We start from the raw sequence: 27816 nt of genomic DNA on the forward strand, positions 1-27816 counted from the left end.
TGTTCGTGATTAATTTGCCTTCTTATACGAGGTCATGGACCTAGTCTTTGTATTGCTCTGGTAGGTGTTGAATGAGCTTATCCAGCTCGTCATAGTGAGCCCCATCATATCTTGCTAAGAGAGCTTGTGTGTTGGCTATTTTCTAATAGTTTGCAGCTTGAGACGCCATACGTTTGCCTGATGCGTCTAATAATTTGGATTCTTTAGGGGCAGGGCGTCACCTGAACCTTGAGTTGGCCCTTTTACGTGCATTAGCCATTACCAGGGAATCTAAAGGAAGCAGACCCTTGATGTATATGGGGTCATTGGGGGCAGCTTTGTATTTGGTCTATCCTTGGGTTAAGATCCCTAGTCCGAACAGGGTCCTTTAACACTTCTGGTGCATGTTTAACGAGACCTTTTAACATCAGGAGGACATGTGAGGTTTTTTTGTGGCTGAGCTAAAGTCTAAGAAAATCCTCCTATACAGGGTCTGAATGTAAATTAACTCCGTGATATGTTGCAGCTCTATTGATTAGTTGGGCAAAACCTGTTTCAGCGCCAGAGGGTTTGCCGGTGCTGATGGAGGAGGGCATAGCATATCAGAGGGCTTGGACTTCGGTGTGGGATATGTTTTTTCGGGACCGGGGTGTGGTTGGCCCGAGCCAGAAGGTTTCTTTGATGGCAGGGCATTTGAAATATTCAGTCGGTGTGGACCTGGGCCCTGTGGTGAAGGTGTTACCGGAGCCTTTGGTATGGGCGGGGCAGGGGACTCAGTACTCATGGCCCACTGAGGTGACTCAAGTCTTCGACAGTCATCTGCTTCGGAGACTAAGACTTGTTCCTCTGGGGTTAGTTCCGGAAGGCTGTCAGGGCCTGGATGGAAGATGTCTGGAATGGAGCTGCTTCCTCGGGACATTTTGTGGCATCGAGCCAGACGATCACGAATGGTCTTAGACTTGAAAGATGACAAGCCTCACAGGTATCCTCTCGATGTTCAGAAGAGAAGCAAAGATTACACTCTGGGTGTAGGTCAGAGTGGGAATTTAGCACCACACTGGGGGCATTTCTTGAAGTGAGTCCGTTCCATCAACTTCCGTCGTGATCGGCACGGGTAGGCCCAACGGTCCGCGTCAAAGTTTTTTCGATTGTAGAGCAAGTCACATCCAAACCCGATGGCAGAAAAACACTCTGGGGATGTAGTCTATGCCCATGCGCACTGTCACCATAAGGAGTCACCCATCTTGTGACTAACAAAGACTTCGACAGAAAAAACATCCTAGCCCAACACCAGATGTATGCTAAAGTACACAATCTACAGCTCCTATGCCTCGAACAGAAGACTTACTGCACTTGGTGACATCCTCACTCCACAACTTTCAACACAGGAACCGGATGCAAGAACTCACTTTGCAAATTCTGGTGTTGCTCACCAGCATGAAAGCAGTGCTAGGATTGGTCTGAAGGAGCCTTACTCAGCACTCGAGGCTTTAGCTTGCTTTAACCCTGCTGTCCTAAAACAGCTGGGTTAGAGAGGTTTAAAGTGCCCATGTGTAGCTGGCCATCACAAGACCGCCAGCCAAAAAATCATCCATACTTTAAACAGTGCAATAAAAGCCCACCTTCCTCTGTGTTGCTGTCAATTAGCAGCAGCCCACACCAATCCGATACTAAGCTCGGGACAGAAGATGGAAAAAGATGCTAATTACCATTTCAATTTTTCTCTCTGTGGGAGTTAAGTGGGGTGAAGCTCCTCCACTCAGAGGAGTAGTCCCTGCCCCCTCCATCTTCCCATCTATTCGCTGCAGCTCCCATCTATTTACCATTCCACAACTTCACTACACCTAAAACCATGCCTCTCCACACAATTCTAACAATTCCAATCCACATAATTCCACAACACTCCAACCAAAAACATGGGTAAGAAACAAAATTTACAACACCATTAGCACAAACTTGCAAATGCAAGACCTATTGCATTGCAAATACTTGTTTTTCTTCAGTCTCCGGTTTTGTGAAGTGTACTTTACCAGAATTATGTTTGACATGTTAGTGCACCTATTGTAGGCACCTGGGAGCCTTATTAGGTAGGGTTTCAGGTCACAAAAACATGCATTGTTACATGCAAGTCCTTGAGCTAACACGGATTCACAAACCCAATAGGTCTTGCCTACGCAAGATCTATTGACCAATGCTTTTTTCTTAGCCATGCTGTATTGCATTGTAGCTAACAAATAAAGCTCTAAAATCGCACTGGCCACAGCATAGCTTTTTAAGATCTCGACTACAGTGCATGCTCTCAAAGAAACATGTTCAATATGTAAGCTCACCATTTACTTGCTCCATAGACTGTCATATCTTTAGCCCCCATCTGTCCATGGCATGCATATCATGCCTGTGTTTAGCCCTCCCCCAGAGCACAGGCCAAGTACTTCTGTCCATCCACTGCTCCCATTTTAGGAGCCACTTTTTTATTTGAGCACTCCACATGATCATGTTTTTACAAGCTGTCTCTTCCCACCCAGGCTTTATTTCAAACTACTTCCTTTTTTTAGGTCTCGCCTAGCGTTCCAGCACTCATGCGCTGCACGCTCGGCAAGATTTATTACTAACAAGGAGTTTCAGAAGAGGACTTTAAGTCCCGGCCCTCATTTCCATTGGCTGGCATCACAGTTAATACTAAACAGTGGACTGCCATTGGAAATGGGGTATTTTGGTTGCCGTCCTTTCGCTTTTTGGTCCGGCCCGACTCGGCTGCTTTGCGTCTGTCGCAAAGCACTTTATCTTTGAGGCCATGTGTTTCTCATGGCCCCATAAACACAAGAGATCGCTTGTTTGAAGAGGGTGCAGAGTTTGTTATCTTGGGGAGATGGGGAAGGGAGGTAGAAATACAAACGTGTACTTTGTATTGCATTGTCGGATCCTGAGAAAATGACTGCGAAGTCACATGTCCACTCATCTAACAGACAGGCCACATGCCGATGTTATAACATACAGTAATAAAAGCACATTTAATAAGGAAGCCACATGCCTGCCCACACAGAGACCACCCTCCACCCCAGCAGCAGTTTCTCCCGATTTCAACTGCTGCTGACCTGCACAACAGCCGTTTCTGGGTAAAATGCGCACACAAAGGAAGGTCACTTTCACCGGATCCACCCCACTAGAAGGACTGAAAGCAACAGGGTTATAATGTTCCTTATTCCACATTTGCTTCCGGATGCTGATAAAACAGCAACCCAGCCGGGGGGTGCTCACCAAATGGCCCTCCCAGTGCAAAATACGAGAAGCCTTAAACCATCATCTCACAAAGGCACAGGCCTGAGCAAAGGCAGGGAGAGGACGAAAAGTACAGCTCTGGGAGAGCGTGAGGTTGGGGGGGGTAGGGAGCAGGGGGCTGGGCACCACTGCACTGCCGGTTGTGTGCCGCACATTTCTTCATGCATGTCTCGACATGCTGGTCATTGGCCCCACTGCTGCAGTTGCTGGTAGAGGTGTACAGTTATTTACACTGTGCTCACCTGTGAACTACACAAACCAAGAGCGGAAAATAACAGACCGAGCCCCCAGCAAAGGTGTGAAGGGGACTCTGCAGGCTCGACCAGGGAAGTGGAGATATACCAGATTAGCGCCCCCTGCTGGCCAGGCACACCTCCACTACCCACCCAGAACTGCAGCCCTTGCTGACCAAGCACACCGCTAACCTAGAAGAGTGCTCTCCATTAATCTCCCATAAGAGAGCACCCCGTTGACCAGGCATGCCTCCACTAACCACCCAGACAACACCCCATTCTGACCAGGCAAACCACCACTACCCTCCCAGAACACCACCCCTGCAGGCCAGACACCTTCGTTAACCTCCCAGAAGAGTGCCCTCTGCAGGCCAGGCACGCCTTCGCTAACCCCTCAGGAGAGCGCCCTCTGCTGGCCAATCACACCAGCAGTAGCCTCCTAGAATGAAGCCTCCGTTGGCAAAGCACACCTCCATCAGATGTTTGAGTAGCAGTGACTGAGTGCCAACCCAATGGCATCCTGTTCAATACTACCTTAAGCCCCCATAGGATACATACAACAGGTGCCGTGCCCCCCTTCACTCCCTATCCCCTCCCAGAAAAGCCATGCAGTGCCCCAGCATGTAGTGCAATCTGCTGCGCTATGGGATTTGTAGAGCGCATGGTGACCCGCAGGAATCCGCGTCCCAACACTAAGAGAATGAACAGCAGCACTGAGCACCTGAGCGGTCAAGGCGGAAAGAACCAGGTTTTAATGGCTTTGCGAAAGTGCAGCTCGGAGGCCAGCCACCTAATGGCAAAGGGAAGAGAATTGCACAGTGGAGCTCTAACCAGTAGCCATTTTGTAGCACAAGCAGTCCAATGTGATCTCTTCCCAATGAGGCAGAAACCCCAGGTCTTCCCAACAAGTGTGGTATGATAGGGCAGTGGGAAGGCATGAGGAAAGCCTTTGCTAGGAGTGCCCGTCAGGGAGTTGGCTGCAATTATCCTAGGAGCAGGGTGAACATCCCCTGCCTAGGTGATGTCAATGGGACTGCTGCTGAAGGTATAATTGGGGGAGGTTCTTGGAACTAACTTTGGTTACGCCCCTTTGCCTCTGAAAGGAAACCCTAGGGGTGGGTGTTAACTCCCCATAGCTAGGCAGCTTTTTAATTATCTCAAACATGTGGTTTACTTGTGGACCAGAAAGATAGTTCTCCGAAATATAGGCTAACCAAGATTGATTCTGGCTGCTGCATCACTACCTTATGGTAGAGTGCAGCCCTCAGAATGGCCCCATGGTAGGCAACCATATTAGGGGCAATTGTGAATGGGACAGGCTCTTGGTCTTGATACTACGGGTGGTCAACATCCTAATCCTCTATAGGGTGTGGAGGAAGGAGCCTCCCGGGGTGAGAGGGGTGCCTGAAACAGGAATGAGAGTTAAGTGCATTTGTAGAGCACAGCTTATTACCTGCAAAGGTATCCAGGAGCATAGGATGAGCAGAGTACCAAGTTGAGGTCAGGTCTTCATATTCTTGCAGCACAGGGGCATGTGTTGGAGGGGGGGGGGGTGGTAGAAGAGTCATTCCAGGTCTTGGCAGCAATTTAGAGTGATTGGCCTCCCATTTTTCTTCTGCAAATGAGGATATGTGCATGAGAGGCTGAGTATAGCCTGACAAAAGGCAGGTCATAGGTTGCAGGGTTTTGTAGGCATGAGCGAGTAGCTCAAAATGGTAGGGTCTCCTACCAAATGGGGGCACTTCTTGTGATGGTGGGTAAGACTGCATACGGAGACAAGTGGCTACATCCTTGGGAGTATTTGGGCCGTATGCTCTAAGTAGTGAGCCACCTTGTAGGGGTAAGGTGCAGCTCAGCATTTTTCCGCAGTCAGTGGGTGGATGGAGAACTGATTATCACTCATGTAATAGAGGATCGCCTTTGGGAGTCCACTGAGCAAGTGGTAGATTGGTATGTGTCTGCAGGGAATGCTTTCAGCTTTGAATCTGGTTTGTCAGAGCGGGGTGCTGCCCTCTTTGTCTGATGCAGGCCAACTAGAAGTCAGAGGGTGGCAGCCTTTATGCAGATCCCAATAATGTCAGTGCTCAGCCTCAAGGAGTCATGTTTAGTAGTACTGATACTCCTGAACCTTGGCACGAGTTTCCTCTGCGGTCTAGCAAACAAGTGGCACTGTTATTCTTAGGGATCCGATTTTTGGGGATGAAGTCTGGCCTGGGCGTCCTGCTTCTCTGCACCGAGACTTGTGGCTATGCAGATTGTGGGGTGTAATAGGCAGCAAGCTCTTCATTGTCCAAAGGTCTTATGTCAACGCCCTTGTAATCTAGAAGCACAGGTTAGACTTTGTGGAAGTCCGACCAAAGAGTATTTAGAGAGACATTCGGAGCACTTTAAAAGGCATCTGTTTTATCATTCTCCCGAGACCATGGGAGGCACAGAGACTGAGGCACGAACATAAGAGTTGTGATTAAAAGTCAAAGCACCGGTGTCAGAGGTTTAAGTATTGGCAAAGTTTTCAGCAAGCGATCCAAGTCACTCCCGAACTGGACGGTGCAATCTGAATATGGTTGATGAAAGCAAAGAGAGATGGTGACCATGAGCATTGCCCAAGGGAGGAGTTACAGCAAGGTACAGAGGCCCACACTAGACTCAAGATAAAGTGCATCTATAGCCATGATCACTTACATGTTCCAAGTTCATAGATGTTTGGGCTGATCGGCTATTTATGGATTTTAGCCAGAGCATCTGAAGAGATTTCGGCTCTTCACTCCTACACCCACATTCATTGCCCCAAAGAGCTATTGAGTACCAAATGTCACAAAGTACAATTAGAGGTGAATGACAACTAATGTTCACAGCTGAGGGGCTTAGAAAGTTCGTAAATTGTCATGAAAAAGTCAATTTTGCTGTATTAAAAAAAATCACGTCCAATCTGACGTTAATCTGCAGTTTCTTTTTGGCATACAGGAAATGATTGTTCAGGTTACCAATGGTAGGGCAGCGGTCGATTTAACTATATGGAAGCACTACGGGTCTGAAAAATCTCAAATGGCAGACTAAAGAGAAAATGTAAAAAAAAAAAGACCTTTCTGGTCCGAGACCATCGTATTCACCTCATACAGATCGTGGCCCCTGGTGCATGTATATATAAGGTTATCATGTGGAACAGTTTGTAAGTCAAGTCTTAACCAGACTGACCAAGTAATGTCCTATTAGCCTCTGGAAAGCCAGTAGTGAACGGAGGAGAATAGAGCATGTGTGGGGCGACGACCACCCTTGTTTCAGCGCAGCTTCGTACTCTTTATTGGCCGGCTACCAATAAGGGATCCAGGCAATCTATCTTTGCTAAATTGTCAAAGTTTGCTCACTCTAATGCCGACGAAGAAGATAAACCGGCAGTCTGAGGCGAAGCAACCGACGCCTGCTGAGGGCCCTTCCCTCTTTTATGTAATGGAATAAATTTCATCCACCATGGCCGCCAGACGGTGAGGAGCTCCAAGAGGGAGCTCCGAGGCGGAGGATTGCTCAAGCGAGCTCTAATCCTGGTTTGGCCCCGTATCCTGTACATTGGACCCCCGAGCCAATACCGGAACATTCGACCCATGCTGGGGAACCTATCTGAATGAGGACTCACTGACAGTGGCCAGGACGCTTCAAGAAGCAACAGGAGAGGTGCCCCGGCAGGTCGTTAGTTTTTGCCGCATCCTTGGATCGATGGTGGCGACTGCAGCTCAAGGTGAGATTGGGCCTTTGTTTTAGAGTGTGGCCCAGGTGGCACTGCCAATGGGTGAGGGCTCGGCTGGCTGGAGTGCACGAGACTTGGTCCAGGTGCGGACCTGGAGTTCGCTTGAGGTTCTCGCCCAGGCGAGAGGCCTGCACTGCACCCTCACCCCCCTGAAGGCACAGCAGGTACTGTTAATAAATGGTTGGTGGGGCCCCGACTTCTTGTGATTTAGGAGATACACTGTTAGTAATGTTTTACACTGCAGTTAATATGGCACTTTAAAGTTTAGTGTATATACTGCATAAAATTGTATGATAACTACCTCCCTGCCTTATGCTCGATTCTGGACTGTGCCTCGGCATTTCTTCTTCGACCCGTGTCCTGATTGGATCTTGGAAATTCTACTGTTCAATCATGCGCCCACCTTACCCCACCTGGAACTCGAATCTTGTGCGCTACGGACCAAACTCCTGGTCCAATAACTACCCAGACAAAATGACCAGTAATGCAAAAAAGAACTTCAAGCATAGTATTCTAAAACACCCGGAAACTCATTGTAGATAACTACCACACAGCAACCAACGGCAACACGAAAACTAACTTCATTTTCTACACCTCTCTTCACCTTCAAGTCGCCAAGTCAGTAATCATTCCCTAAGGTGAAAAAATCTCCACTTCCATCTCCCCAACCTTCAAAGGGGAACTCTCCATCTCCAGAACCGGAACCACTCATACAGGCCACCGACCTGCACCTCACCACTTTTGACTGCCACTTCCCCACACCTTTCCTTGTTAACTCAACTGAGCCGTCAAACTATATCTCCCCAACCCACCATCACCCTTACTAATAACGTGGAACTGATCCCATCTCCCTGCCCTGAAGAACCTCTCCAACTCATGGACATCCACCATCACTCACTATAATCACTACACCCATCATTACTCTGACACAAACGCCCACAACTTTACATCTGAGCACAATAGGAACAAACTCACAATTAAACCACAAGACCGATCTAGATCTTGACAGCTCGGACTCCAACCTCTTCCCTCCTGTAACTGAAATCCCCACAGGCACTCTCCGCTCGACCCGTGATATTCTGAACCCTCCCTCACAAGCTACATCTTCCTCCAACAGACCCCTTTCCCCCCCCCCACCCTTACGTCCCCCATGTCCGTCATCTCCAATCCAGTGGTCTCTCCCCCTACTCCCCCACCGATGTCCCACGCACAGACACAACTGGTCTCCACCGATTACCTCACTGACAACCCCTGCGACATCCCCATGGCCAACGTCTTCACCAATCCTCTAAACTCGTTGCCCCTATTATCACTACACTCCCCCTCTGCCGTCTCACACCCACATACACAACCTGCCTCCTCATTGAAATTCCCCGGAAATCTGACTTACCTAGAATTTCTCTCCCTCCTCTTGGGCAGTAGACCCTCTACTCCTCCTTTGAACCCCTTGAATTACTAATCCGGCTCCACGCGTCCAACCTCTCCCCTCTAACCACACCGACTGTCCAATCCCCGACCCCTGTTCACTCTCCCTCCAAAGACCCATGTCATTCTCAGCCCCTGCCTAAAACCTTAAACTTTCAGCTCAATAGCACAGCAACATAACAGGATGGAGCTGAAAATTAACTCTTACTGCGGATCTCCTATACTTAAAAGATCTTCTCAACAGGACCAAGCCGCCGTGCCCTCTCCCCAGGTAGATTACCTCCCACCCCACTCAAAACTGCTCCCTTGGCCCCTCAGTGCACCCCTTGTCTCCAGTCCATCAGCGAGTCAGGCACTAAGACCCAACCGGGATCGCCAACCCTTTGATACCAAAACCTGAGATCAACAACTTACCTCACTTTGAGCCATAAGTCAGCCCCTTTCCCCATCCCAGTTATCGGCACTAACAGAATCCCAAAAAATTTCCACTCACCTAGACCTCCTGCTCACTCTATTCACCTCACTTCACTCCCCCATCGAGGCTCCTCGTCCTCTTGCATGCTCCTCAACTGCAGATCAGCAGTGCAACACGCCACAGATATTGCTGAAGCTCTACTCGCTGAAGAAAGTGACATTGCTTTCCTCACTGAATCCTGGCTCAATGTCAACTCCGCACCCATTCTTGATATTCACACCCCTCCAGGGTACACCATCAGACAAGACAGATCAAAACAAGGGGGGGGTGGGGACTAGTCATCCACAAGGCAGGAATACCTATCGTTTGAATACCTGGGTGTCGAACTCAGTGCCAAGAGCACCTCACCCATAAAATTCAACACCATCTACAATCCTCCTGGAGAACGTACCCTTTTCCCAGAAGATTCACGGTTCTCCCTGACAGACACTAAAGTGTTCCTTGGTGACCTCAATATCCACTGGAACGACCCAGAAGACTCCACTGCCCAGAACCTATCCAACCTACTTGAAATACAACCTCAAACTGCAATAAACCAACTCACATCAAAGGTGCAACACTGGATGCGATTACCAACAATGATCTGGTCTGACAGCGATTTCTCCCATTGACTGGTCCGACCACCATCTCATTCTGTTCAAGATTGATGCACTTTTCTTCCACCAACCTATTGGTGATGACAAACCTAAGCACTGGACCAGAAATATCAAAGCAATCCCTTTATCTAAACTCGAATCCAAGATTCATGGCCATCTTCAACTCCAACCCTCATCTCCGGCCTATGACCTCACTACACACTAACTCAAAGATGACAGGTTCTAGACCAAGTAGCTCCTCTCAAACTCCAGGCGAACCAAATCTAAACCCTGGTTCTGAATGAGGAAAGGCGTCAACTCAAACGGAAAGGTCTTGGGAGACTAAACCCCTCGACCTTACAACTAGCGCAACTTAGATCTGCTCAACAAGCATACAAAAAAAAAAAAGACCGAGAGAACTCAACATTTCAAAAGCCAAACTAACTACACTCCCTCTCAAGAAATCAAAGCCACCAATCAACGGTGAATAAATTGCCACCTTCTTCACTAAGTCTTGAAAATTTTATCAATCCTTCATCCAACCCTCTAACCCTCCTTACCTCTTAACCTGCCCCACTCTAACCACCCCTGATCATTCAGAAAGAGTCCTTACCAATGACAATCAGGTCTGCCTCCAGCTAAAAAACAATGCTCATTGGTCCAACTTTGAGCTAATCGGATAATTCGGTTCAGTATAATTTCTAACCTAAAACCTTCCTCCCACACTATGGACCCCATCTACGATCATTAAAGAACTTAACCACACCATTTCCCCTTTCTGGACAAAAATCATCAATGCCTCTCCTCAGGCTGTGTCCCAGACTCCCTTCAACTTGGACAAATCACACCCACTCAAAAAACCAGGGGCTGACCCTATTCATCTCAACAACCTCAAACCTATGTCCAACCACCCATTCCTGGCAAAAACATGGAGAAATGCGTTCTCCACCAACTCAAACACATTGATGAGTTCAACCTCTGACACCTTTCAATTAGGATTCAGGAAAGGCTGTAGCACGGAAACAGCTACGCTCAACGTCGGACGATATACACAAGGCTTTAGATGGTGTTGCCTGCCTACTCCTCCTTATTGACCTATCTGCAGCATTCGACATTATCATCCAGCGCTTCTGGAGACCATGTCGAAGCACTCTGGCATCAATGGCACAGTACTAAAATGGTTCACCTCCTTCTTTCAACACCGCTCGCAACAAATTAAAATAAACTCCTGTCTCTCGAAGCCAACAAAAGTCACACTTGGGATTCCGCAAGGCTCGATCCTCTCCCTGGCACTCTTCAATCTTTTCATGGAGCCCCTCACAATCATCTTGAAAAAAGCTGGAGTGAATTACTACATTTATGCTGACACCCAAATCCATTTCAAAATAAAGTCTCCCAGCGACATCCAACACCTCAATGCCACTCTAACAGAGATCCAAACTTGGTTCAACGCTAACCACTTCAAACTCAATCCAGATAAAACAGAAATAATCCTATTCTCTCCAAAAAGCAACAATCGTCCAATCTAAGAGTGGCTCAGAATCTGGTCGCCCTAAACTGCCCCATCGTCCTATCCGACAGTTAAGTCTCTAGGCATCACCCTTGACAAGATCTTATCTTTGGAGGCCCACATCAAAAACTGCAAAAACTGCTCCTCTCAAACACCTCAAGAAATTGAAACCTTTTCTTCCCCATGAGGACCAAGACAGTAGTCCAATCCCTAGTTCTCTAAAATAGACTACAGGAACGCCATCCTAACAGGGACAGCTCACCTAGCCCCTCTAAAGGCAGTGTTGAACATGGCCGCTCGAGTCTTATCTGGAGTAAAAAGATTTGATGACATCACTCCAGCTCTCAACTGGCTTCCCATGGAAGGGAGGTGCATTTACAAACTGACCTGCATCACACAAAACCCTTCACTCTCCGGCCCCTAACTACCTGAACAAACTGGTAAGAGCAGGTCAATCCAGATCGCTGAGAAGCTCTAACTCACTCCTTCATCCGAAACTGAAAAAGAAAACCACACAATACCGATCTTTCTCTTGCAACGCTCCCAGGATGTGGAATGCTCTCCCTATAGTCCTCAGATGCAACCCCTCCTTTTTCAAAAAGGGACCTGAAAATCCATCTCCTTAACAAATACTTTCCAGACCAACGTCAACTAACCTAGACTTTAATATCCGAGTTTACTCCACTTGACATTCAAGGATAGTTGGCTACCGGACTGTTAACTTATCTTCCATGCTGTATTTTTTTATCCCTGGTTTTTGCTTCCTTACTACCTATGTAATGCAATTTGTCTGTTTTCTTTACAGTATGCTCCGATACCTACGGGTCAAGCTAGCGCTATATACAACTTTAAAAATAAAATGCTCAGAGCTGTGCTAGCCTGGAAAGCAGGGCCATCGACTAGTGTTCCAAGTCAAGCCATACTGGCTTCATACTCTTCAAATCAGTTAGATTCACAGGGAACAGGCTCCAATTGGCATTTCAATCGAAGTCAGGACTAGAACGAAGTCCTACTACGAAGCTTGTATTATTGGTACCAGCTCAGTGTTTTGGGAAGCCCCACCTACCACGGCAAGTCTTAGAGAGCAAGATTTAAGCCAGACATGGAGAGACTTCACCCAATGCCCTGCTGCAGGGATCTGAATAAAGCTTTAGTCCGTAAGGATGTTGACAACTGAATGTAAAAACTGTTCCCAAATAAGTAATCCATGCTTCCACAGAGAGGCTGCTTTAAGTAAACCAATAGCAAAGTACATTACACAGGGAGAGATGCAACATTCAGGGTTGCAACCTCCTAAAACATCGATGAACTTGAGATCACTAGTGTGAACACTTCATGGCAATGATTACGATTTGCTTTAATGACGAACAAATGTATAGTTGTAAAAAGATAAACTTTATTTTACAGGACAGAAAAACATTTTAATTCGGTCTGATCTTGACGACTACTAGCTAGCCAGCCTGATAAAACATTCATCAAATATACACTAGCATTTGTCAGCCTTCCAGACAAGGGGGGGTGGTGTCCTAAGCAGCTGGGCACATTGCAGACCTCCGCTTCCCTGGCCGGCAGACAAAGCAAACCCCACGTTTATGAAGATCAAATCCTTCTCCCCATGAGCCAGACTCAGCCCAGGGGTCCCAGGTTACTATTACAGCCACAGACAATACTGCAGTGACACGACAATTAAGCGCCCATGTTAGCTTTGGCAGACTAGCATCGATGGCTCTTCAGATTTAACGGTCCCACTCTTTCTGGTGCCTAGAAAAGAGAACACAAACGTGAATGTTTGGGGAAAAAACCAGCTACAAAATACCTATAACTTACATGCTACATGCCAGTTTAGAGCCGGCTAACCACCAGACAATGTTAAGCGCTAAATATAAACTGCTGTAAAAAGGTCAGTTAGTAACGCTTGACCAGATGCGCTGCAGATTCAGACCATTAAGCCACATTACACAGGGGGGCCATGCCCAGCACCATACATTGTAAGACGGCTTCAAAAGGAGGTCTCAGATGGTAGTGCATGTACATGCATCTCATGGTCGTGAGACTCGAATTAAGACGTTTGCCACATCACCGACCTTCAATCTGAACGAAAGTTAAGAACTATATAAAGAACTTACCATAGAAACAACTGGTTCTTGGCAGAAAAACCAAAGGTCGTCATTCAGAAGAAGCTGCATGGAAGTGAAACAGAATGTACGATTAATAACCAACAATCTCAAGCTAACCTCACGGCAGAGCTCAGCTTCAGTGGAACAACCCAACCAAGCTTCAGCACAACAACTGGATGAACAGGCATCAGCAAAGCCATATGGCACCATCGTCAGCGCTCCTTAAGGAACTAGGAAGACCATCGTGAGAAAAAACATCACCTGCCCATCCGCTATCAATACCACTACCACAGGATTAATTGGGCTCATTCAGCTGCATTGTAAAGGACATTATGCTCAGGCAGTCTTACCTCCATGAGCATCGATGGCCCCTATGGTCTAGGGCGACTACTGCCTTCTTCGGTAAACACCTTCGCCCGGACCAGGTACCTGAGTGCAAGCACAGCATGCATTAACACTTGAAACATTAGCACATCACAGAATCACAACAAGTACAGTTTAACCGCATACAGAAGCCAGCATCAGTAAAGCCCTTGGGCATTATCGTCAAAGCTCCGGGAAGCTTAGAAGACCATCGTGAGAAAAGCATCACTTGCGGCTTCAGGTCAGAACACACCGCTACGAACAGAGCCAACACAAACCTAGGCCATCTCTGGAGGCTCTGAAAAATAAGCCACCGTATCTAAATTGCAAAGCTGCCTATATGCACGCGAGCAAGAGTATTTAGCCTCACTATTCGGGAATCTGATGTAGACACTTGGTTTACATTGAAAAGCTATGGTCTTCGTAGCCAATTGAGCCACTCAAGTAAACTGACGTTTTTACGTCCGTTATGTCCCACTACAGCACATTCGTGTCAATAGCTATGACCCCTTCAAGATGTGGGAGTTTGGCGCCTACAGAAACAAGCAAAGTAGCACGTCCATGTTTACCTTCCAACAGGCCAGCTTTAAAGCAGGGGCGGCGGGCGTGGTGGCTGCACGTTGATGCTCCTCAGCTTGGAGGACCGAAACCTTAAGAGGAAAAAAAAGAGAAAATCAAATTGCATCCTTTCCCAGTTTTACCCCTTTAAATGAATGGCTGAGCAAGAGTTAAAGGCTCCCCTTAGCCTACACCCCAGCCATGCCCACAGCATGGGGCAGACCTCAGCAGTCAGATCCATAAGAGGTTGTCGTCACTAGTCTCTGGTTCGGGATAGACTCATCACTGGTCTGCTTGGGGGGGGGGGGGGGGGGGGGGGGGATGTATCAAAAGCAACGAGGAATCATTTTGTACCTGGTGCGAGCTGCAGATCAGGGTTCCTTGGCACCATCCTGGACCTGTACCACTGCAAGAATAAAGAGGCATTAAACATCAGATCATGCCTGCAGATCATGCCTGCAGATGGACACGCGCAGAGAAATGCCAGTTATTCACTCACAGAAAACAAAGACCAGCAAAACCAATGCAGACGCATTCAGCACAAATAGTTTGGCATAATTTGATGATTATGGAATTATACACCCCATGTAAATTTACTATAAAGCACAAAACGTAGGTTTTCTATGCTCAGAGCTTCATAGATAATTGAATTACATTTGGGGTATGTATTTTAGGGGATTACAGTCTGGCAGTCCACTCACAGGGCCAGAGATCCATGGCGGTGGCACAGCAGTCTTGAGGCTGCAGCATATTACAAGTTCTCACCGCCACACTATACATAGTGGTGCGCCTGCCATGAAAAGTGAACATTTGCATTTTGGTCCCTGCAGGAACGTGCTTTAACATTCCCATTGTGGTGCCCATTTGAAAGGTACTGCAGTGATAACGGCAAAGTACTGCCCTCCAGTGACAAAGTCGTAATCTGGCAGGTGGCCTGTTTTAAGTGTGGTAGCAGCCCTGCTCCCACACTGCCAAAATCTTAAGGCCCCCCTAGTGTCTCCAGTAGACTCCATCCACGAGCAACCATAGGCTTTACACTATGGCCTACTTTAAGTAGGTCCCATTTAAAGCGGGTCACTAAAGGTAAGACTTCGAAGAATTGGGTCATAATTTCACATGAACTAATGTTAGGGTGTAGCCATAATGCAGATCTTAATTCTGTCCTTGTCCAAAAGACTATCCACACTGGGCAACTTTAACCCTCGACTCCCAGATGCACCCTCCCTCACAGAAGGCCTGGACTGTACCCAAGAGCTGAAACACTGTTGAGGGTACAAAATAAATAAAGACAGAATATAACCCAGCCTGAGCAAGGGGCAGACCTCAGCAGTCAGATCCATAGAGGTTGTCGTCACTAGTCTCTGGTTCGGGATAGACTCATCACTGGTCTGCTTGAGGGGGGGGGGGATGTATCAAAAGCAACGAGGAAACCGTTTGTACCTGTGTGAGATGCAGATCAGAGATCCTTGGGACCATCATGGACCAGCAGCAATGCAAGAATAAAGAGATCAGCTTCAGGCCTCAGCAGCTGGACATGTAGAGAAATACATTTACTCAGAAATACAGAACGGGCAAATCACTGCAGACAGCATTACAAATACTAAATTCTACTTTTGTATAATGCAAGGGAGTTATACAAATCTACCCAGGGTAGGGCAAAATCACAACTTTTTCCCCAGAACATTGTATTTTGAGGTACAATTTTGTAAAATGTGGAAATAGGACAATCCTTTGCTACTAAAAAATGAATGCCCCAGACACATGGATAGATCGTTCGCCAACCTATATTGAGGAAGACGACCAATCATTCTGACTTTTGATCTAGCAGATTAAAAAGCTGCTAGATGTGGTCATGGGTGGTAGAGCTCCTGGCCTGGATAGTACACTGGCTAACCTATTTTTGCACGACAGTACAACCGTCAAGTGGCATTGTTGCCAATGCAATAGCCTGCGGAGCCCCAATACTGGACTTTGAGATGTGGTGAGCTATAACCATTTGCAAGGTGACAGATCCCTACCAGGAAATTATAGGCCAATTAGCCTAATTGATTCAATACAAAAAGTTGTGGCACGCGCAATACTGGCCAATCTAGAGTAAAGAATCCCCAAACAAAAAACTCGCTTACAGGCAGGATTTTGAGAACGAGCTAGTGCCATCAAGCATAGTTTCTTCCTACTTTAGTGGCAGACAGTGGTATTCGCAAAGGGCAGCATGAATGCTGCCTTTGTCAATTTTAAATCTGCCTTGAAAGTAGTCTCGCCCAAGTTGTGGATGGTACTACAAGCTGGGTATGCCCTTTGGCCCACTTCCTCAATAGTTCGCCTAAGTCCAATGAGGTGCTCAGGGTGATTTGATATCCCCCACATTGTTTTTGAAGGGAGAATCCTCATTTTTGGCTAGCTGTCCTTCAGACTAACTAGCAGGTTCAAATATTTCTATTTTCATGTTTGTAGATACTTATTTCAGAACACTAGTGGGTGGCAACATGCGCTTTTCTGCTTTGAATTCTGTACAACTTTGGTCTGGTCATCAATACTGCCAAAATTAAATGTATGGCATTTAAACACAAGTTTAAGAGCTCCTTTAAGCTGGATGGTGAGCCCCTCAAGCAAACTGACGTCTTTGGCTATTAGGGAGTTACCCTGAATGAGTCATGAAAATCCCAAATCGAAACAGTGGCCCTTAAAGATGGTCAAATGGCTGGCACATCAATCAAAGAATCCAATAACTCATTTAATCAAAATAAGCTCAATTCTTAGCTTTGTGGCCACAAGTTGCGGGCTCAGTTCTGTATGGTTCAGGACCTGGGGCTTTTCGACCATAGCCTAATTTGACCGAAGACTATTTAATTCCAGGTTGGAAATCTTTCACATGCAATTGGTCTCCTGAAGCAGACAACATATGCCTCATTTGCACAGAGTCAAAACACTCAGTTTTGTTCACGTGCCTAGCATATCTGGGCCTGCGAAACCAGTGGATGAAACCCGTATGCAAGAACAAGGGCACTAGAAGCAGCAGCGTTGCACGAAGAATATTGCGCTACAACCCAGCCCTTATGTGCATGCTTGGTTGCCAAGTACTTCGGCTGGATGTGGATTACAAGATCCAAGCCGAAATGTTAAGCCTTGTAATTACCTAGTTACTGAAGGTGAATGTTGCGTTTAACATGCAAATTACTGGCTTTAACTAAATATTTCACGCATGCTGTGAGGTCTATGGTTATGTACAAAGTTGCTCTTTATGTATTCATATTGCTCGATTGATATGTATTGCTGAACTAAAACTTTGAGAACTGAATAAAATACTTCTGGTTTAAGACATGACGAAGTTCGTGTGGCTTGGTGGAATAGGGTTATGGTAGTTTACTTTTGAATTTCACATATTTACGTTACGGCGTAGGCACAATGCAACCCCTTATCTTAAGGTCTTCCTCGAGCAATAGATGATCTACATAACTTACAAGATGGTTGCCGGGTAGTCGAGATAAAAGGGCATCAGCTAGGCTAGCATGGATAGTGGGACATTCAGGGAACTCGTGTACACATAATAGAATCCTTGCCCCTCACTAAAGGCCCGGCCTGAGAACGCACAGGAGCAGAAACCGTGGCGGAGTACAAGGCCTGGTCGCGTCAAGACCAGGCCTCCACCCCCCATCCATCTCCCGCGTAAAGAGCAGACCTCAGCAGTCAGATCCATAGGGGTTGTCGTCACTAGGCTCTGGTTCGGGATAGGCTCATCACTGGTCTGCTTGCAGTGGGGAATGTATCAAAACAAGGAAATAGTTTGTACCTGGTGTGAGCTGCAGATCCGAGCACCTCGGGACCATCACGGACCTGCATACCAGTGAAGAGAATAAAACACATTAGCGTCAGCGCTCGCAGCCATCAGCAGGTCACTGGCACAGGAACGTCTCAGTAACTAAGCACTATCACAGGAAATCAAACAATGTAGGTAAAAGCAGCATCATTGACGAGGTAATTAAATCAAAAGCTCCACTTAAGGGTGATTACCTGAGAAGGGACATTGGCGAAGACCTTCAGGCACGCCCTCAGCAGCAAAGTTTCTGGCGAAAAAACATAACATTCTACATTAGTGGCAGAGCAACTTTATACAGGGAACAAGCTTACTTTGAGGGAAGAGCATGCGGACAGCCAATTGCAGCTTAGGTATACAGTACCGAGGAGAATAAAAATTGTATGCAAACTACTTCCGTTACCCAACTTGAGGCTACAGCGATACTAGTTGCTGCGGGCGGTGGCAGTAAGGCTGCCAAAGGATTCAATTACTGAATACTCATGTTAAGTAAAAATTACTGGATTCGGCATCAATGCGTAAAATTTTACTTTGGTGAACTCAATAAATTATTGGTTCATCCATACAGTTGGAGGTAAATTAAAGGGATACTTCCTGCTTCTTCACATCAGCGAACTCTGGGCTTCCAGGTGAAACTCGTATGCAGTACTGTTAAATATTCAGATATTGCACCCCGAGTGCTCACAGGGTATGCAGATGTGTAATGCCATTTTGTAACTGGTTCACGTAGCTATGAAACTTACGATCAAGTAGAAAAAAATCCACCATGCCAAGGCGAGGCATGAATGCTAGATGCCTGCATAGCCCTACCAAAACCCCAAGTGTAGGTGGATGGGGAACGAGTGGTGCGTTGTGGGATAAGAACCATTAATTGTATATTCCAGATTTCAGGTTAATCAGACTAATACTGTAAATAAAACTAGCACATTAAAAAGTGTTTTCGCTTTTAAGTGGGCAGGTTTGGTACAAAATGTGGTTAGGTCGTCATGGTACAGTAAAGGCAGAAGCGCAAGATGAAAAGCAATCTTACTATCAAGCTAAAAGCAAAATAACTAAACGTCTGCGCGTTTGATTTTGTAAACTGCATTACAACGAATGATCTGATGAGCTAAAGGTGAAAAACCTTTAGCATCTGCATTTATCCTCTTCCATCCACCCCCCCCCCCCCCCCCCCCCAGGCTGGAGGTAGCTTACATGGAAGAGGGGACATTAAAAACAATGCCAATTACCCAGATACTAAGGAGAGAAGCCAGGCAAAAAGTCTCAGATGGTAGTGCATGTACAGTATCTCATGGTCGCAAGACTCGAAAACTGACAATATCACATCACAGACCAGTGCAGGTGCAAGGGGCGGACGCCACGTACAGTTTCACACTTACCAATATGGCAGAGTCCGCAGGCGGGGCTGTAAGAAACTGCACTGGCCAACAGCAATCTGCAAAGAACAAGTCATAAATAAAGCCAACAGGCAACATGTTTATACAATCTAGAAGACTGACGCTTAATCAGTCAAAAGGACCAGCCTTTCAATTCAGAGTATCTTGGCCAGATTTAAACAGAAGGGACGCGCCCCCGAAATCGTGGAAGACCAGGCCAACGACAGACCACTGCAGCAGACGAAAAGAAAGGAGTTTCCCTTGAAGCTGCACGGGTCGGTAACCTACCCACCAACATTAAAGACCGCACCAAGATTTAAGACGACCCCACCCACCCCCTGTACTGCGAGCCGTCCATACGCCGGCATTGGTCTCGAACGTGACCAGGTTCAGATTGTGCTTTCCAAGACCTGGATCTAATGATTAGATCTTACTTTAAGAGCCTGAAAACAAGCCGACAATATCAGATTTTCAGGCATCAGCCAAGCCATGTGGCTTTCTCGTCACAACCCGCGTGCGAGCTCGGAAGACCATCGTGAGAATGAACATCATTTGCCTGACGCCCTGAGCGGAAGTGACATCTACTTCCAGGTACTGGAAGGCGATGGCTCTGGATCACGTTATTACAAAAATACATAATTACCGATTGTGCCTCCAGCTACTCTCCAGCCAACTTCTTTATATCCATCTTGTTCCAGTGATGAACATTACTCCTGGCGAACCTGTGGGTGGAACACGCAAGAGTTAAGAAAAACCGAATTCTCGAAACATGTCTGCCCCAGTGGGCGAACAGCACTTATGGTAAATACACAAGCGGGAGAGTCCCTCAGTCTCTGCGTGTCAAGTCACAGAGATGCACTTTTATCAACATAAAATTTAGAGCCCAGTGCTGACATCATCGGGACAGATCCCTACTCTCCCGATAGAATTAGAAGGGATACATCACGTACAGAAAGAAGCATGCAAGTTCAGCCTGAATCTACAGACGCCACATTACCACAGCCAGAACGCGCTACAGCTAGAAAGCAGGCCAAGAACTGGCATTGGAAACTGCACACGTCACAAGATGCAGCTTGTGGTCATCTATGCAAACATAGCTGATCATTCAGATTTAGTATACAAGTCACCACACAAGGTACAAGTAGCATACCAAAGAAATGCCGTCGTTGCTTGTACGAATCGTAATGTACTGTTCAGCATGGCTCCTAAACCGGAAGGAAAGAGGAGAGATCTTAAGAACCACAGATTTGGCTAGACTCACTGCACACAAAGACACATGAGCCTACACGATGCACAAATTGAGTACTTAGCACAAAGTAAGGTTCTATTTTGCAGCCCTGAGCCCAGATTTAAATAGCCAAAAGGTGCACCTGGTGCAAACCATGACAGAGGGCCCAATCAGGAATATGTTAGCACATTGGCAGCTGCCCTAGGGCAGTGAATGCAGTTAAAAAGCAGCTTCCAAGCTATCACCCTGCACACAGCGAGTGCATCTGCCTGTAAGGGAGGTCTGGCAGTTCATGGGCCCCTTTTGCCTCCTCCACAGATCATTAACGACGTAGCGCCTTTTTGCGGTGCCTCAGCCTGTTAGGCTATGTGTCATTAATAGTGCGCAGAGGAAACAGATGCTAGTTCATGGAGCTAGTCAAATAAGACTGCAGCCAAGGGAGGGCCAGCACTAGCAGCTTACAGGGAGCGGGTCACAAGCATTTGTAATCTCTTCTTGAATACCAGAGTGCCTGAAAGGCACACCCTTAAGGCACTGTACATGTTCACTATATCAAAGATCTGTTTGTGCTTGGGACACAAGATTTGAGGGTCCTACAGGCAGGGTAGTAATCTCTGCCCAATAGCTGGCCTCAAGAAAGTCAATAGCAACTGGACCTTGGTGTCCAAATTTCAATGTTTGTCAATCTACCACAGGGAGCAGCTGCTGGCAGGTGCTCAGTTTGCTCACGTTATCACTGGTGACTTTCGGGACCGTGAACAATAAAAAAAAAAGGGTCAAATACGAGTTTAAGTTAGGAAAATCAAAGATAAGTATGGTTCAATGTGAACTGAAGCACAAACAGTACTTATTTTGTGCTATCCCTCTTGGACCCTGTGGTAAACACGCTTCTCCAAGCTAAAATGAGTTGGCCTCGCTGCCAAATAAGCCTGCTTTATTGGATGCTGTGAGAGCCCACTCAGATTAAAAGAGGAAACCATTTTATGGACCATTTCAGTTGTGAAAAGGTAAACATGTTTCATTGCCACTCCTGGAGGGGGGCACAGCCGGACTATTCCTCATGCGGTTGACGGGGTGCAACTGCATGAGATAAAAGACGTGTGTGGCTAACGCTTGGAGAATACCCCCTAGGAGGTGGTTTACTGGCACAAATGTTGACAACTAGTCACCTGTCAATTCAGGCTCAGATTGAAACTTTAGGGAGGTGAAGACCGGTCCGAACCCTGATGAATTTCCTTTCAATCCGAGTGGGATCATGGCATGCAATAAAGCAGGCTTATTTGCCAGCGCGAGTCCCAACTCATTTTAGCTTGAAGAAGTTTACTTTTCACTACGGGGTCCAAGAGGGATAGCACATTCACCACTAGCAAACTGGTGAGAACCTACCAGCAGCTCCCTTGGTGACACTTACAAATGTACTCTGACCTCAATTCTCGTGTATACACCAATTAGTGGTGATAAACGTGTGGTGGATTGACCAACACTAAAATTTGGTTACAGGTCCAGTTATTGGCATTCTCAAGGCCAGCTTTTGGGCAGTGATAACACCCTGCCTGTAGGTCCTTCAATATTTATGCGTCACAGCACAAACAGGTGTTTGATAGTGATACGAGTGAAGGACGGCTGATTATTCCCCTTATTGTCGACACTGTTCACTGCTCTACAGATCTTAAGAACCATACAAATAGGATAAGCACAGTCCCTCAGTATCTCTGCATGTCAAGACAGAGATGCACATTTCTCAACAGCATGTTTTAGAGCCCAGTGCTAACATCATGGGGACTGGTTCTGAATACATAAGTGTCGCGAGGAACGCCATGTAATCATAGACCGTTAGGGCATAAAAGTTCAGAGGCGCGCGGCCTTTAACACAAGAGAAATCACAACAAAAAGCATAAACATACCAGAGCTTATGGTGGTCCAACCCAATTCCATCTGAATGGAGAAAGCAACTGGTTGCTGAACACTGCATTCAAGATCTACAAAAAAAGGGACAAAAGTCAGGACAACAGAAGAGGGATGCTACCTTATTCACAAATGCCCAATCAACAAAGCAGGCTAATTAGCTGGAAGACAAATCCATTAAGTTTGATCTTTAGTTACTTCCCCAGTATGTGCCTTTGGTACGTTTTGTAACTACAAAGGAAAGGTCTTTAACTTTGTTCTTTAAGCACTGAAATGACGTCACTAAATGGGTATATAGTTGCCATTCCTTGTGGTAAGGCTCTGCATCTTCTGTACTCCTTATATAGAATAAATTGGACATAAAATAGGAGTGCATTAGGTCACATTGTTTATAGGTGGGGAAGTGATTTGCGCAGAAACACAGGTTAGACTAACCTGTTGACAGCTCTCTGGCTGCAACACAGACTAGGTAAAGGAACTAGAGCAGGGCCAAGCTCAGGCCTTCAGTGGCTCACCCACCTCCACACACCCTGCACAATGCAACTCCTGGTGCACTAACCATGTAAATACAACCACTGCTGAACAGTCCTGTATCCAGTGACGTCCATATAAGGACCAAGCGAACCAGTGCCTGTACTCCGCCTTAGCACTACATGCTAGAGGTTTTTATGGTGGACCCGCCCTTTTACTGAATTACAGGCACTTACTTCATCGGGATCTCCTGCACACCAGAGGTTTAATTTTCAGTTACACTCAGGACGCTTTAGTCTTTCCTTTTACCAGACCAGCCGGGTTGGAATTATCACCGGCAGAGCGATTTCTCCTAGACACCCACGCATGTTTTAACAGCTCTTAAGAAGTCACGGGATACTTCCCATTGTGACGACACATGTTGGCTGGTTATGTCCATTAATGATAGATTAAACAAATTGAAGAAATTCCAAACAACTTGTGGACCTTGGTTAAAAATATTCTTGATATAGGAAACATTGCTAATCAATTGCATTTATCCAAACATGTGACAGGGACTTGGTCTAAAAATTGTTTGAGTCTCTACCCAGGGGTTATAGGATCTCCCCCTAACCTGGCGGGAACGTGTCAGTTACAACGAACACACTAAACACAAACATAGTAAGGCACCATGCTTCCTGGTACATCCTAATCCGTAGGTTATCGAAAGCCTACAAATTGGATTAAAGAAAGAATCAGCAGAAACATGAGGTTTGGGATGAGTCAAAGGAGAGAACATGAGGGAGAATTTAGTAGGGTAAACTGACGTTTGGGGTGAGCCAGGAGGTGTAGGAGTCTGGATGGGTTATTTTGAAGATCACAGTAGCAGAAAGAGCATGACATTAAGATAAGAGGATAAATTGAAGGGACACATTACTACATAGTAAAGAAATGTAAGTGGAACATAGTGAGATGCATGTTTTGTTTGTGGAGTAGGGAGATTAATGTAGTGGTTCGGAGAGGTGTAGTACTGCTGGTGAGTGAATTTTGAGTAGTGCACGGGTGATTTGTAAGTGGGGATGAGCTGGTGTCATGAATGTTAATTTGATTACTGAATTATGTAGTGTGGTTGCGTGTAAGGATTGAATGGTTGTGTGCAATTTGTAAAAATGTAGGTGGTTGATGGAAGGTTTAGTATAGGTTGTCAAGATAAACGTAGATCTGTTAGGAGCAAGAAAAGGCTAGCGCTGGTGTTTTGAACATTGAGCGCATGCCTGAATGCAGTAAAGTTAGCCATGTGACTTGTGTCGATGTGTTAGTGGTATAGGACCGAGCTGTTTGGTGAGCTAATGCAGGTCCCAGAGTCTATGAAGTTAGAATTGTGTGGGTGTTTTGTAGATGTTAAAAATTGAAATCTGTATGGTTTGTTCGCGGTGTACATACAGAATGCCTTTGCTGATGGTGGATGAGGAAGCCTTAGCCCGAACAACCCCTCTGACAAGAGCCACATGCAGCACTTGTAGACCACACAACGCCAAGCTTTTAGTGGACATCTACAAAATCACTACACCACAGCTATACCATCTGAGCACACTTGTAAGCTCAAGATACATCACGCTGGAAGTTGAATACTAGTAAAATAATTAAGCTGCTAGGACTAAAGTACATGCCCTGCTATTATAAAAAAAATGTTAGTTAAGTACACATTAGTAAACCAAAAGATTTCACAAACAATATTTGACCCGCCCCAGCAGCAAATGGCTACATCCACCCTCGCGCACACCAGCAACACATTACATTGTGTACCCTGCATGGTTTGTCTCCTCAGTCATGGTCCAAGGACTCTGAGAAGTCGTAGGAATATGCAGGATGAAGCTCAGCAACCCAAAGACTGCAAGCAAGCTTGTTCTCCAACAGCGTGGAACGGGACTGTACGTAATGGGCCATGGGCCTACGCTCCCATAAGCCACTAGGACAGAGCTGAGAGAGAGCAACCTCCCCCAGGTATCCCTGTTGGATAACTAGTACAAATTATGAAATACAACCCAAATGAACTAGCTTCTAATCCTTTTTATCTAACTTTAGGCCACAGCCAGCGCCAACGGGAACTCGTTGCAACTTTAGAGCATGTATAATTCTTTCGAGTGTTCTGCTTCTGTACAAGTTAATGATTTGTACATAGTTGTACCACATTATTATTTTTAAAGTTACTAAAGCACCATTTTCCTGCAGCAGCGTTCTATCATGTGACTGATTTTAATCAGTGTACACATTCTTACCTAGAAAAATTGGTGTGAGAAGTGATGATTCTGTTGAGTTTGAACATCACTAGACTATCTGGATTAGTGCAATAAGTATTTACCATCAAGAAAAATAAACAGCATTTTCTCAGAATCCACTGCCAAAATAAATTGGTCCACGATAAGAGGACAAAATGTGGAGTCCTTCATCGAAAGGGCAGATAAAGCCAGCTAACATTAGTAACCAACCACACGCAGCACACTATTCACTCGGAATGGTGCACATTTACCACCATATGGCATGTAGCGAATACACATTAAAACTGCTAACTAACTCTTGCAGGTATCTTCCAGTCCATTTAAGTAGGCACATAACTAAGGTTTTACATTGGATCACTATTTAAAGTCCTCCAAGCACTTGGGCAAATGAGCCATGTTTGAAAACCACGCCTCTTGATAATACATTTCCAACTAGTCCACTAGATCATAACTAGGAATGGCGGAGATTCCTTAGACTACACTCCAGAAAATGTGTTCTAGGCTTTCAAAATTAGTGTCATGGTAAAACAATTTAAAAGCCAAGTATACTGACGCCACAGCCGAGCAGTGCAGAATGACCAGATCATGTGGCGGTAGGTGTTCGGTAAGTGAAATCGCGAGACGAACTACATCCTTTAAAATTATTAAAGATTGGGATGGAGTGTGATAAGTTTAAATGAAAACCTTAAACATGCGTTCACAACGCGTCTGGACGCACACGTGTAGTACTAAATGATTAGGGCCCCCACAGGACATGTGGCGAAAACCCCCTACCCTTAAGCCCCGCTTCGAGATGCCAAACATGGCGCCCCCCGTCCTACGGCCACGCGCTGCCTTCATTTTATATGATTACCGCTGGCGGACCATAACAAAAACTCTAGATCCTATTGTTACTGGAAGGGCGCTCAAAGGCCCCTACTTAACACTCGGCATAAAAATTAAGGACGACTATGCGACCACAACAGGCTCCCTTACACACAGGGGATAGACATGGACGAAGGACTAAACCAGCTCACTGAACGTCTGCACCGCGCCCGTCTCCGCGATGATTACTGCAAAAAGTTGGGACTCAAAATGGCCACTGATTAACCTCCCCTTGCGCATTTCCCACTGCATTGAACCCATTGCGCGTCTTACATACCAGCTTTTCACCCATGGTGAAATAATGGGTGCGAAGCTTTTTACCAAAGGATGTTTAACGGGTGCGAACTTACATAAAGTCGGAGAGAAGCTGCACCACTATTCGAAGGGCGGGAGGTGAGTCATGAGCAGCAACAGACCCGTGAATACTAGAGGTTAACCTACTACTTAGAGCTACCCATGCAGCCGAACGACGAGACCAGTGTTCAAGAAAACAGGGGTGGGGGTCTGTACCTGCTGCTCAACGCGTTCAAGCCGGGCAGAGAATAGGAGAAAGCAGCAATCGCATTATGCTCTTTACCAAGCGCTCAAGACAGCGGATCACATTCAGCTCACCTCGCCACCAGCCCTAACAGCCATGAACTGCAACCACAAGACTCTCCAATGTCAAGCACGAAAGAGAATGAGAAACGCCTGCCGATTCCTTATAAAGAAACCCGTGGCCTGAACACGCCCTCTCGTGACGCCATGTGGCATTAAAGCAAAGGTGGAGCTTTCCCTAAACAACGGTGTCCTTTTTGGGACAGAATGGTATAAGCACAACCGTGGGTAGCGGTTACTGAACTTTTCTCTTTCGACGTAACCACTAACCAATTGTGTTTCTACCGTTGCTTATTTCCCATTTATTGAGTCTCGGCGTAGTAGCTCAAAATCATGTAATTTTGGGCAAATCACTTAGGGTCACATGCAAGTACGTTAGAAGTTGGGAGTTCCTTATTGCGATTCCGTGCGAATCGCAATTCGGAAAAAGTAATTTCAAACATACTAAACAATATTGAGGTTCATTTGCAATTCCCAATGGGTCGTAAATAGACCTACCGCAGTAATATTAATAAGGTAGGTCGCAATTTACGACCCATTGGGAATCGATAAAAATAGGGATGGTGTCCTGCTTTAGACAGTACACCACCATGTCTGTGTTTACTTTTAAATAAAGCAAAGCTTTGTATTGTAATGCAGCCCATAAACAAGATTTCCCCCAAAAAATATATAACATTTCAGTTTCAATTTTTTAAGAGTAGGCCGTGGTCCGTGCGACCACGGCCTACTCTTAAAAAACGTGATCACGGCCTGCTCTTAAAAAACTTTTGTGCATGCATTCACAAAGAGGAACTTCCCGTTTGCCAATAAAAAGCTAATGTTTTGCGACCGCATTTTGGTCGTAAAACATTCGTACATGGCACAGCGAGTCGCTATTAGGAGGCGAAGAAGCGCTGGCCATCAGATAAGCACAGAAACCACATGAAAACAAGGCCATAGTGGATGCAAATTGTAGGTGCTGCTGCAGACAGAAACGCATATATTTGTTAGAATAAACCTTACTACAACGACCAACTGCTTAAGCCCCCTTTTACTTTCCTCTCCCAC

At 46.1% G+C, this 27816-nt stretch overlaps 1 long non-coding RNA gene and 12 other non-coding genes across 13 annotated transcripts; all 13 read right to left on the bottom strand.

The window, feature by feature from the left end:
* Positions 1 to 12592: 12592 nt before the first annotated feature.
* Positions 12593 to 26888, bottom strand: LOC146809504 (uncharacterized). The gene is made up of 13 exons (XR_014966445.1): positions 26785 to 26888; positions 22579 to 22653; positions 20597 to 20651; positions 20090 to 20168; positions 19450 to 19505; positions 18268 to 18320; positions 18047 to 18090; positions 15697 to 15784; positions 14611 to 14662; positions 14268 to 14348; positions 13686 to 13764; positions 13345 to 13398; positions 12593 to 12979 (listed from the first exon to the last, which is right to left on the bottom strand). It is a non-coding gene; the product is annotated as an uncharacterized LOC146809504 (long non-coding RNA).
* LOC146809505 (small nucleolar RNA Z195/SNORD33/SNORD32 family) lies at positions 13225 to 13305 on the bottom strand. Its single transcript, XR_014967130.1, has one exon. It is a non-coding gene; the product is annotated as a small nucleolar RNA Z195/SNORD33/SNORD32 family (small nucleolar RNA).
* Positions 13514 to 13601, bottom strand: LOC146809506 (small nucleolar RNA SNORD35). The gene has a single exon (XR_014967092.1). It is a non-coding gene; the product is annotated as a small nucleolar RNA SNORD35 (small nucleolar RNA).
* On the bottom strand, positions 13848 to 13932 carry LOC146809507 (small nucleolar RNA SNORD35). Its single transcript, XR_014967093.1, has one exon. It is a non-coding gene; the product is annotated as a small nucleolar RNA SNORD35 (small nucleolar RNA).
* Positions 14478 to 14547, bottom strand: LOC146809508 (small nucleolar RNA SNORD50). Its single transcript, XR_014967095.1, has one exon. It is a non-coding gene; the product is annotated as a small nucleolar RNA SNORD50 (small nucleolar RNA).
* On the bottom strand, positions 15577 to 15645 carry LOC146809509 (small nucleolar RNA SNORD50). The gene has a single exon (XR_014967097.1). It is a non-coding gene; the product is annotated as a small nucleolar RNA SNORD50 (small nucleolar RNA).
* LOC146809510 (small nucleolar RNA SNORD50) lies at positions 17934 to 18002 on the bottom strand. The gene has a single exon (XR_014967096.1). It is a non-coding gene; the product is annotated as a small nucleolar RNA SNORD50 (small nucleolar RNA).
* LOC146809511 (small nucleolar RNA SNORD34) lies at positions 18162 to 18232 on the bottom strand. Its single transcript, XR_014967329.1, has one exon. It is a non-coding gene; the product is annotated as a small nucleolar RNA SNORD34 (small nucleolar RNA).
* Positions 19328 to 19406, bottom strand: LOC146809512 (small nucleolar RNA Z195/SNORD33/SNORD32 family). The gene has a single exon (XR_014967131.1). It is a non-coding gene; the product is annotated as a small nucleolar RNA Z195/SNORD33/SNORD32 family (small nucleolar RNA).
* On the bottom strand, positions 19916 to 20003 carry LOC146809513 (small nucleolar RNA SNORD35). Its single transcript, XR_014967091.1, has one exon. It is a non-coding gene; the product is annotated as a small nucleolar RNA SNORD35 (small nucleolar RNA).
* Positions 20266 to 20353, bottom strand: LOC146809514 (small nucleolar RNA SNORD88). The gene has a single exon (XR_014967100.1). It is a non-coding gene; the product is annotated as a small nucleolar RNA SNORD88 (small nucleolar RNA).
* On the bottom strand, positions 22371 to 22459 carry LOC146809515 (small nucleolar RNA SNORD88). The gene has a single exon (XR_014967099.1). It is a non-coding gene; the product is annotated as a small nucleolar RNA SNORD88 (small nucleolar RNA).
* LOC146809516 (small nucleolar RNA SNORA73 family) lies at positions 24828 to 25046 on the bottom strand. Its single transcript, XR_014967325.1, has one exon. It is a non-coding gene; the product is annotated as a small nucleolar RNA SNORA73 family (small nucleolar RNA).
* Positions 26889 to 27816: the final 928 nt, after the last annotated feature.

Source organism: Triturus cristatus, chromosome 7 (genome assembly GCF_964204655.1).
Source record: "Triturus cristatus chromosome 7, aTriCri1.1, whole genome shotgun sequence".
Classification (NCBI taxonomy): domain Eukaryota; kingdom Metazoa; phylum Chordata; class Amphibia; order Caudata; family Salamandridae; genus Triturus; species Triturus cristatus.